The sequence below is a fragment of the Panulirus ornatus genome, chromosome 45, assembly GCF_036320965.1.
Source record: "Panulirus ornatus isolate Po-2019 chromosome 45, ASM3632096v1, whole genome shotgun sequence".
Classification (NCBI taxonomy): Eukaryota; Metazoa; Arthropoda; class Malacostraca; order Decapoda; family Palinuridae; genus Panulirus; species Panulirus ornatus.
In genome coordinates, this window is record NC_092268.1 from 6,182,831 (window position 1) to 6,195,099 (window position 12,269).

The 12,269-nt window shown below is 45.1% G+C and overlaps 1 protein-coding gene across 5 annotated transcripts in view; it reads right to left on the bottom strand.

Moving 5' to 3' along the window:
- LOC139762879 (uncharacterized) overlaps positions 1 to 12,269 on the bottom strand; it is a 112,130-nt gene that overhangs the window by 82,536 nt on the left and 17,325 nt on the right. For 4 of the 5 annotated variants that reach the window (XM_071688114.1, XM_071688112.1, XM_071688111.1 and 1 more), the window contains exon 2: positions 10,502 to 10,527. The exons of the other annotated variant lie outside the window; for it this stretch is intronic. The gene's annotated coding sequence lies outside the window, so the exon portion shown is untranslated. The remainder of the gene's footprint in view (positions 1 to 10,501; positions 10,528 to 12,269) is intronic. 5 annotated transcript variants of the gene reach the window in all.

Here is a 12,269-nt window from a genome sequence, read left to right on the forward strand (position 1 = left end):
TACGTCGTATATCGTTATACCTCGTATATTGCTATACGTCGTATATCGTTATACCTCGTATATTGCTATACGTCGTATATCGTTATACCTCGTATACTGCTATACGTCGTATATCGCTATACGTCGTATATCGCTATACGTCGTATATCGCTATACGTCGTGTATATCGCTATACGTCGTGAATATCGCTATACGTCGTATGTTGCTATACGTCGTGCATATCGCTATACGTCGTATATATCGCTATACGTCGTGTATATCGCCACACGTCGTATATCGCTATACGTCGTGTATATCGCTATACGTCGTGCATATCGCCACGTCGTATATCGCTATACGTCGTATATATCGCTATACGTCGTATATCGTTATACGTCGTGTATATCGCTATACGACGTATGTTGCTATACGTCGTATATCGCTATACGTCGTGCATATCGCCACACGTCGTATATCGCTATACGTCGTATATATCGCTATACGCGTGTATATCGCTATACGTCGTATATATCGCTATACGTCGTATATCGCTATACGTCGTATGTCGCTATACGTCGTATATATCGCTATACGTCGTATATCGCTATACGTCGTGCATATCGCCACCCGTTGTGGATAACTTGTTCGAATACGTTGAAATCCCTGCAATTGTAATAAAAAAAGCGAAAGATTACGACATTATGAGATAATAATTACCTATAATTAATTCCCTAAAAATCTAAAAAAAACAAATTAAATTTCCTATCTGCCACGTAATTTAACCAGATTAAATTCTCAACAATAAATGGACATATATTTTCTTACGCGTTCAGAAATATATTTATTTTTTAAAGTAAAATCGTAGAAGATATGGTAAATCTACGATCCGTCTACCGTGTCGTAATCAAAGTCATATATTTGGAAATAATTACATTAATCTTCGGTTAAATTCAAGGTGAAAACTGGACGTGTTAATATGGGATGGAACCCTAGTGTGTGTGGCCTACCTTACCCCCCCCACAACACCGTCCAATGATCATCTTCTCCCACAGAAAACGACTCCCCTCATGATGATGATGATGATGTGATTATGACACGAAACTGCACTCGGCAACTTATCCTGTTTCATTTTCCCCCTTGTAAATAAGAGGATTATTCGCCAATAAGAGGATTATTCGCCAATTTGTAAATACGAGGATTATTCGCCGATTTGTAAATAAGAGGATTATTCGCCAATTTGTAAATAAGATGATTATTCGCCAATTTGTAAATAAGAGGATTATTCGCCAATTTGTAAATACGAGGATTATTCGCCGATTTGTAAATAAGAGGATTATTCGCCAATTTGTAAATAAGAGGATTATTCGCCAATTTGTAAATACGAGGATTATTCGCCGATTTGTAAATAAGAGGATTATTCGCCAATTTGTAAATAAGAGGATTATTCGCCAATTTGTAAATACGAGTTATTCGCCAATTTGTAAATACGAGGATTATTCGCCAATTTGTAAATACGAGGATTATTCGCCGATTTGTAAATAAGAGGATTATTCGCCAATTTGTAAATAAGATGATTATTCGCCAATTTGGTAAATACGAGGATTATTCCCAATTTGTAAATACGAGGATTATTCGCCGATTGTAAATAAGATGGATTATCGCCAATTTGTAAATACGAGGATTATTCGCCGATTTGTAAATAAGAGGATTATTCGCCAATTTGTAAATAAGAGGATTATTCGCCAATTTGTAAATACGAGGATTATTCGCCAATTTGTAAATACGAGGATTATTCGCCAATTTGTAAATACGAGGATTATTCGCCAATTTGTAAATACGAGGATTATTCGCCAATTTGTAAATAAGAGGATTATTCGCCAATTTGTAAATAAGAGGATTATTCGCCAATTTGTAAATACGAGGATTATTCGCCAATTTGTAAATAAGAAGGATTATTCGCCAATTTGTAATACGAGGATTATTCGCCAATTTGTAAATACGAGGATATTCGCAATTGTAAATAAGAGGATTATTCGCCAATTTGTAAATAAGAGGATTATCGCCAATTTGTAAATACGAGGATTATTCGCCAATTTGTAAATACGAGGATTATTCGCCAATTTGTAAATACGAGGATTATTCGCCAATTTGTAAATACGAGGATTATTCGCCAATTTGTAAATAAGAGGATTATTCGCCAATTTGTAAATAAGAGGATTATTCGCCAATTTGTAATAAGAGGATTATTCGCCAATTTGTAAATAAGAGGATTATTCGCCAGTTTGTAAATACGAGGATTATTCGCCAATTGGTAAATACGAGGATTATTCGCCAATTGGTAAATACGAGGATTATTCGCCAATTTGTAAACAAGAACCAAAATGTTTACATTTTCCTCAAGTTGTCCCGTTTTCTATAAAATTCGAGAAATCTTGACTTGGTAAGGAGGGGGGAAGGAGTCCTCCCCCCTCCCCAGCCATTCTGGGGTGATAATGGCCGGCTTGGGGAGGAGGTGACGCGGTTCAGGGGAGGTAAGGTGGGGGTGAGGGGAGGTAAGGTGGGGGGTTGTGGGGGTGTTGAGGTATGCCAGGGCCCAGCGTGGGGGAGGGGGGGGGGTTAAGCCAAGCAGCCTTATATAGAGGGAGGGGGGAACCACCACCCCACCCACCCCTACCTCCCACACCACCCACCCCTACCTCCCACCCCCCCCCAACCCCCCCCCCTTTTTCCCCCCCCCAACCCTCCTCCCCCCACCCCCCCCACCCCCCCACCCACCCTTTTCCCCCCAATCTGCAACCCTCCCCTCCACCCACCCCAACCCCACCACCACTCCCCACCCCCCTCCTACCTCCCCAACCCCCTCCCCACCACCCACCCCGGGTCTGGCTAACTTGCCTCCCCCTCCCCTCTCCCCCAACCCTCCAACACACATGACTCCTCCCCCCACCCAATATGGAGATGATATAAACTCCCCCACCATAACACATTCCCCCACCCTGCCCCCCCAATATGGAGATGATATAAACTCCCCCACCACCATATACACATTCCCCCACCCCGCCCCCCCAATATGAGATGATATAAACTCCCCACCACCATATACACATTCCCCACCCTGCCCCCCAATTGTAGATGATATAAATCCCCCACCACCTATACACATTTCCCCCACCCTGCCACCCCAATATGTAGATGATATAAACTCCCCCCACCACCACCATATACCCATTCCCCCCACCCTGCCCCCCCCAATATGGAGATGATATAAACTCCCCCACCATATACACATTCCCCCACCCTGGCCCCCCAATTATGTAAGATATATAAACTATATCCCCCACCACCATATACACATCCCCCACCCTGCCCCCCCAATATGGAGATGATATAAACTCCCCCACCACCATATACACATTCCCCCACCCTGCCCCCCCAATATGGAGATGATATAAACTCCCCCACCACCATATACACATCCCCCCACCCTGCCCCCCCAATATGTAGATGATATAAACTCCCCCCCCACCAACTATACACATTCCCCCACCCTGCCCCCCAATATGGAGATGATATAAACTCCCCCCACCATATACACATTCCCCCACCCTGCCCCCCAATATGTAGATGATATAAACTCCCCCATAACCATATACACACTCCCCCCACCCTGGCCCCCCAATATGGAGATGATATAAACTCCCCACCACCAATACACATTCCACCACCCTGCCCCCCCAATATGAGATGATATAAACTCCCCCACCACCATATACACATCCCCCCACCCTGCCCCCCCAATATGTAGATGATATAAAACTCCCCACCACCATATACACATTCCCCCACCCTGCCCCCCCAATATGGAGATGATATAAACTCCCCCACCATATACACATTCCCCCACCCTGCCCCCCCAATATGGAGATGATATAAACTCCCCCACCACCATATACACATCCCCCCACCCTCCCCCCCCCCCACCAAGCCTCACTGCTAAAGTAAACAATGGTCAGAGTAATTACGTAAACAACACGACTCCAGAGAACGACGGGGCGACACCCCAAGAGACCGACGGCCACGAATGACTGGCTCAACGAGTGTTTTAAGGCACGAATGACTGGTTCAACGAGTGTTTTAAAAGGGACGAATGACCCGGCTCAAAGGCGAGTGTTTTAAGGCACGAATGACTGGCTCAACGAGTGTTTTAAGGCACGAATGACTGGCTCAACGAGTGTTTTAAGGCACGAATGACTGGCTCAACGAGTGTTTTAAGGCACGAATGACTGGCTCAACGAGTGTTTTAAGGCCTGAATGACTGGCTCAACGAGTGTTTTAAGGCACGAATGACTGGCTCAACGAGGGTTTTAAGGCACGAATGACTGGCTCAACGAGTGTTTTAAGGCAAAGAATGACTGGCTCAACGATTTTTAAAGCACGAATGCTGGCTCAACGAAGTGTTTTAAAGCACGAATGACTGGTTCAACGATGGTTTTAAGGCAAAAGAATGAACTGGTCAAAAGAGTGGTTTTAAGGCACGAATACTGGCTCAACGAGTTTTTAAAAGGGACGAATGACTGGCTCAACGAGTGTTTTAAGGCACGAATAACTGGCTCAACGAGTGTTTTAAGGCACGAATTACTGGTTCAACGAGTGTTTTAAGGCACGAATGACTGGTTCAACGATTGTTTTAAGGCACGAATGACTGGCTCAACGAGTGTTTTAAGACACGAATGACTGGTTCAACGAGTGTTTTAAGGCACGAATTACTGGTTCAACGAGTGTTTTAAGGCACGAATTACTGGTTCAACGATTGTTTTAAGGCACGAATTACTGGTTCAACGAGTGTTTTAAGGCACGAATAACTTGTTCAACGAGTGTTTTAAGGCATGAATAACTGGTTCAACGAGTGTTTTAAGGCACGAATAACTTGTTCAACGAGTGTTTTAAGGCACGAATAACTGGTTCAACGAGTGTTTTGAGGCATGAATAACTGGTTCAACGAGTGTTTTAAGGCACGAATAACTTGTTCAACGAGTGTTTTAAGGCATGAATAACTGGTTCAACGAGTGTTTTAAGGCACGAATAACTTGTTCAACGAGTGTTTTAAGGCACGAATAACTTGTTCAACGAGTGTTTTAAGGTGCGAATAACTGGTTCAACGAGTGTTTTGAGGCATGAATAACTGGTTCAACGAGTGTTTTAAGGCACGAAAACTTGTTCAACGAGTGTTTTAAGGCATGAATAACTGGTTCAACGAGTGTTTTAAGGCACGAATAATTTGTTCAACAAGTGTTTTAAGGCACGAGTAACTTGTTCAACGAGTGTTTTAACGCACGAATAACTGGTTCAACGAGTATTTTAAGGCAGATAACAAACTGTGTACTTGTTTATAATAGAATACTGGGCACTTATGATAGAAAACGAGGCAGATGTTAAGATAGAAAACTGGGCAGATGTAATCATAGAAAATTGGGAAGAAAACGAGAACTTCTACAAATACTACCCATAGTGGGAAATGGAGTTTCTAAAGCCAATTAATATACTGAAGTGTGTGTGTAAGAACAAGGAGAAGGGCACGCGCGCGCGCGTGTGTAGAGAGAGAGAGAGAGAGAGAGAGAGAGAGAGAGAGTGTGTGTGTGGTGTGTGTGTGTGTGTGTGTAGGCAGCCGCTGAACGCCTCATAATATCCCTCCAGCCTATAATCTTTTCATCTTTAATTACCTACATAATTCATCCATCTGAACTCCATTTCCCCAATTTCAATGTAGCGCAACCCTCGCTTACCCCTCTCCCCCTACAGACATAAAAGCCACATAAATGTACTTATAAAAAACTTATAAAAAAATAATCTTTTACTTTTCACTTTACGCACAGACGTACACAAGGACTATAGTTCCAGTCTTTTAAAAAAATATATCAAATATTTACATTAAATTTGTTGACGTAAAGATTTTAATATAATATTCTCAAGAAATTTACCTCAATATTCAACAAAAAAAATATTTTTCTTACATCTCCATGAAGGTAAATGAAAAGAAAAATGAAATAAATAAAAAAAAATCAAAAATTATCCACGAAAAAAAAAATTATTGGAACATTGCCTTATTGCCACAAACCGCCATATATCAATTCGACTCACCGTATCAAACCCCAATTTCCCCAGCAATGAACAAGCAAACTACCCACATAACAAGTCAAACCATCAAAACCTTGAGTTACTGACAAAAAAAAAAGGCCAGCCATTTTTTTTTTTTGCTTTTGTTTACAAGGACAAAACATGAAAACGAAGTTGAGTATGTGGAATGTGGCTCATGTTAACCTGATCCTCCTGGGAATTTTAAACCCGACGTGCCTTTATATATTTTTTTTTTCTTTTTTTTTTTTCATACTATTCGCCATTTCCCGCGATAGCGAGGTAGCGTTAAGAACAGAGGACTGGGCCTTTGAGAGAATATCCTCACCTGGCCCTCTTCTCTGTTCCTGCTTTTGGAAAATTAAAAAAAAAAAACGAGAGGAGAGGATTTCCAGCCCCCCGCTCCCTCCCCTTTTAGTCGCCTTCTACGACACGCAGGGAATACGTGGCAAGTATTCTGCCTCCCCTATATATAATATATATATATATATATATATATATATATATATATATTTATATATATATATATATATATATATTCACTTTCTGTAGTTCATATAAGATGTATATATACATATATACAAAATCTGAATTACATGGTTATTTAAATCTATTGTAATCTATTATGGACGCGTCAGCTGATCTTAATACCTAAAAGCACGGCGTTACCCAGCTGACTCTCCCTCCCCCCTCCCTCCCTCACCCACCACCACAGCCCACCTCCCCCCCTGCACCCACCCCACGCCCACTTCCCCACCCTGCAACCCACCACCACAGCCCACCTTCCCCACCCTACAACCACACCTTCCACCTCAACCCACCACAGCCCACTTCCCTCACCCACCATCCACCCTACAACCCACCAAACACCCCCACTTCCTCACCCACACCACCTTCCCCACCCTACAACCCACCACAGCCCACTTTCCTCACCCTACAACCCACCTTCCCCACCCTGCAACCCACCACCACAGCCCACTTTCCTCACCCTACAACCCACCTTCCCCACCCTGCAACCCACCACCGCCAGCCCACTTTCCTCACCCTACAACCACCTCCACCTGCAACCACACACCGCCCACTTTCTACCCTACAACCACTTCCCACTACAATCACCATCACCACAGCCCACCTTCCTCCCCTACAACACAACCACCACCACCCACCACCACCGCCCACCCAACCCACCACGTTAAAGCAGTGTTGTGTACACCAGCTGGCTGGTGGGCCGGCACGCCTCGCTCCTCTATCGACATATCCACACCCTCGTGTTGTGACGTCAGCACACGACACCCTGCCGTGCTGTGACGTCAGCAAACGACACCCTGCCGTGCTGTGACGTCAGCACACGACACCCTGCCGTGCTGTGACGTCAGGACACGACACCCTGTTGTTGTGACGTCAGCACACGACATCCTATTTTGCTGTGACGTCAGGACACGACATCCTATTTGAGGAGAGGACAAGACACCGTGGTGTGAGGAGAGGACAAGACACCGTGGTGTGAGGAGAGGACAAGACACCGTGGGTGTGGGAGAGGACAAGACACCGTGGGGTGGGAGAGGACAAGACACCGTGGTGTGAGGAGAGGACAAGACACCGTGGTGTGAGGAGAGGACAAGACACCGTGGGGTGAGGAGAGGACAAGACACCGTGGGGTGAGGAGAGGACAAGACACCGTGGTGTGAGGAGAGGACAAGACACCGTGGGGTGAGGAGAGGACAAGACACCGTGGGGTGAGGAGAGGACAAGACACCGTGGTGTGAGGACGTAGAGGACAAGACACCGTGGGGTGAGGAGAGGACAAGACACCGTGGTGTGAGGAGAGGACAAGACACCGTGGTGTGAGGAGAGGACAAGACACCGTGGGGTGAGGAGAGGACAAGACACCGTGGGGTGAGGAGAGGACAAGACACCGTGGGGTGAGGAGGGGACAAGACACCGTGGTGTGAGGAGAGGACAAGACACCGTGGTGTGAGGAGAGGACAAGACACCGTGGGTGAGGAGAGGACAAGACACCGTGGTGTGAGGAGAGGACAAGACACCGTGGGGTGAGGAGAGGACAAGACACCGTGGGGTGAGGAGAGGACAAGACACCGTGGGGTGAGGAGGGGACAAGATATAGAAGAAAAAGTGGACGCTGTGCGCTCAACACTACACTAGCAGACAGCAGACAGTAGCTAGCAGTAAGTACACAGTAGCTAGCAGACAGCAGACAGTAGCTAGCAGTAAGTACACAGTAGCTAGCAGACAGCAGACAGTAGCTAGCAGTAAGTACACAGTAGCTAGCAGACAGCAGACAGTAGCTAGTAGGCAGCAGAAAGTAGCTAGCAAGCAGCAGACATTAGCTAGCAGGCAGCAGACAGTAGCTAGCAAGCAGCAGACAGTAGCTAGCAGGCAGCAGACAGTAGCTAGCAGGCAGCAGACAGTAGCTAGCAAGCAGCAGACAGTAGCTAGCAGACAGCAGACAGTAGCTAGCAGGCAGCAAATAGTAGCTAGCAAGCAGCAGACAGTAGCTAGCAGGCAGCAGACAGTAGCTAGCAACCAGCAGACAGTAGCTAGCAGGCAGCAGACAGTAGCTAGCAGGCAGCAAATAGTAGCTAGCAAGCAGCAGACAGTAGCTAGCAGGCAGCAGACAGTAGCTAGCAAGCAGCAGACAGTAGCTAGCAGGCAGCAAATAGTAGCTAGCAGGCAGTAGCTAGCAGTCAGTAGAGAGTATCTAGCAGGCAGCAGACAGTAACTAGCAGGCAGCAGACAGTAGCTAGCAGGCAGCAGACAGTAGCTAGCAAGCAGCAGACAGTAGCTAGCAGGCAGCAGATAGTAGCTAGCAGGCAGTAGCTAGCAGTCAGTAGAGAGTATCTAGCAGGCAGCAGAGAGTAGCTAGCAGGTAGCAGAGAGTAGCTAGCAGGCAGCAGACAGTAGTTAGAATGTAGTAGTTACTAGCTAGCAGGCAATAGACAGTAGTTAGAATGTACTAGTCATTACCTAGCAGGCAGCAGACAGTAGTTGGAATGGAATAGTCATTAGCTAACAGGCAACAGTCTAGCATCTGCTAGTGGCAGCTACTGAAACAGCTATTAGCAGCTGGTAGCAGCTATTGAATTAGCTAGTAGTAGCTATTAAATCAGCTAATAGTAGTTATCAAATCAGCTAGCAGTAGCTATTAAATCAGCTAAGACCAGCTACTGAAACGGCTAGCGGTAGCTATTAAATCAGATACTAGTAGCTATTAAATCAGCTAGTAGTAGCTATTAAATCAGCTAGAAGTTGCTATCAAATTAGCTTGTAGTAGCTATTAAATCAGCTAGTGGTAGCTATCAAATCTGCTAGTATTAGCTATTAAATCAGCTGGTAGTAGCAATTAAATCAGCAAGTAGTAACCATTAAATCAGTTAGTAGTAGCTATCAAATCAGCTAGTAGCAGCTATCAAATCATCTAAGACTAGCTACTGAATCAGCTATTAGTAGCTATCAAATCAGCTAGTAGTAGCTATTACATCAGCTAGTAGTAGCTATTAAATCAGCTAGTAGTAGCTATTAAATCAGCTAGTGTAGCTATCAAATCTGATAGTATTAGCATTAAAACAAGATGTGACGAATTATAATCAGCAAGTATAACCATTTAAATCACGTTAGTAAGTAGCTATCCAAACAGCTGTAGCAGCTATCAAATCATTCTCAAAATGTAGTACTGAATCAGTATTAGTAGCTATCAAATAGTAGTAAGTCAGCTTTACGATACAGTAAGTAGCTATAACATAGTAGTAGTAGTCATTAATACTAAGCTAAGGATGGTTATCCATTTACATGAATCTATCACCACGCCACCGCCCCCTCCCCGCCCCCCCCCCAAAAAAAAAAAAAGAGAAGATATCTGCCGAACTGAATATATCTCCATATCCAGAGTCCAAATCGGTTCTTTGAATGATACACATTGAAACACGTGGTTCCAGGGCAAACAAGGGCACTAGATCAAATGACCTTCTCAATAATGGCTATTGACTTTCACTAGCCTATATAAGGTCCATGTACGCACTGCCCATAACCAGGTATTTCATTACACTTATAGGTGATTACGCACATGATCACATAACACTTGTTACGCCCTGAACACACCTGTAAAACACCAGAGGTTGTTATACCTAAGTAAAGGTCCATCTACACTACCTATAACACAGGTCATCTACCCTGCCCATATACAAGGTCTTAACCACTGTAACCATATACACAGGTCATTACCACTAGCCCTATACAAGGTCATTCCCGTACCCATTTAAAGTCACACACTACCCTATAAAAAGGTCATCTAACCACTGCCAACACAAGGTCTATTACACTGCACTTTACAGCCTTAAGGTGTTACAACACATGGAACACAGGTAATACTTACTTGTGGCTGCCAGCATCACCCAACACCTGTAAATAATACAGAGGTTCGTTAAATACCTTCAAGCAACACAGAGGGTGTCATTAAACACATGCAAGCAACACAGAGGTCATTAAACACCTGCAATCAACACAGAGGTCATTAAACACCTGTAAGCAACACAGAGGTCATTAAACACCTGTAAGCAACACAGAGGTCATTAAACACCTGTAAGCAACACAGAGGTCATTAAACACCTGTAAGCAACACAGAGGTCATTAAACACCTGTAAGCAACACAGAGGTCTTTAAACACCTGCAATCAACACAGATGCTTCAAACATCACCTGCACACGTATTCAGACCGGAGTCCAAACATCCAGGAGGGTCAATGGATCACGAGGAGCCACGGTCCAAAGATCAAGAACCCGAACCCTCCCTCCCCAAAACCATCCACACTTCCGAGGTCTGACCTATGACCTCTGGCGAATAAACAACCACCCCCCCCCCCGTCCCACCCCCATGACCTCCAGCGAGTAAACAACGCCCCCCCCCCCACCCCCCCAAACATATGTTTCTCTCCATCTTAGACAACATCCAATTGTCCACAGTTTCTGGGGGGGGGGGTCGCCTGCTGTACGAGCTGTCCATTCTCAGAGTCTAAAATGTCACGTCTCTCTCTCTCTCTCTCTCTCTCTCTCTCTCTCTCTCCTCTCTCTCTCTCTCTCTCTCTCTACCTCTGAGGGAACATGGGAAGGGAGGAAGGGAAGGGAAGGGGGGGGCGTAATTTCCTGGCTTTGCGTGACACATGCCGGCATGTCTGTCTCCCGTGTTTATCTAGGGCGTGTGTGTGTGTGTGTGTGTGTGTGTGTGTGTGGTGTCTCATCCACAGTAGCAGGTTACTCTGGCTCACAAACCCCTCCACCTGGCTGGCTGGCCACACCCATTACTCCACTCCCACCACCCTCCCCATTACAGTATACCCATTACACAGCCTTCCCCATTACAGTATACCCATTACCCAACCTTCCCCATCATAGTATACCCATTATACAGCCTTCCCCATCATAGTATACCCATTATACAGCCTTCCCCATCATAGTATACCCATTATACAGCCTTCCCCATCATAGTATACCCATTATACCCAACCTTCCCCATCACAGTATACCCATTATACAGCCTTCCCCATCATAGTATACCCATTACCAACCTTCCCCATCACAGTTATACCCATTATACAGCCTTCCCCATCACTAGTATACCCATTACCCAACCTTCCCCATCAGTATACATTATACAGCCTTCCCATCACAGTAACCCATTATACAGCTTCCCCATCATAGTATAACCCATTACCCAACCTTCCCCATCACAGTATACCCATTATACAGCCCTCCCCATCATAGTATACCCATTACCCAACCTTCCCCATCACAGTATACCCATTATACAGCCTTCCCCATCATAGTATACCCATTACCCAACCTTCCCCATCACAGTATACCCATTATACAGCCTTCCCCATCACAGTATACCCATTACCCAACCTTCCCCATCACAGTATACCCATTTACCAGCCTTCCCATCACAGTATACCATTAACAGCCTTCCCCATCAAGTATACCATTACCCAACCTTCCCCTCCGTAACATTACAGCCTCCCCTCAAGTATACCCATTACCCAACCTTCCCCATCACAGTATACCCATTACCCAACCTTCCCCATCACAGTATACCCATTACCCAACCTTCCCCATCACAGTATACCCATTACCCAACCTTCCCCATCA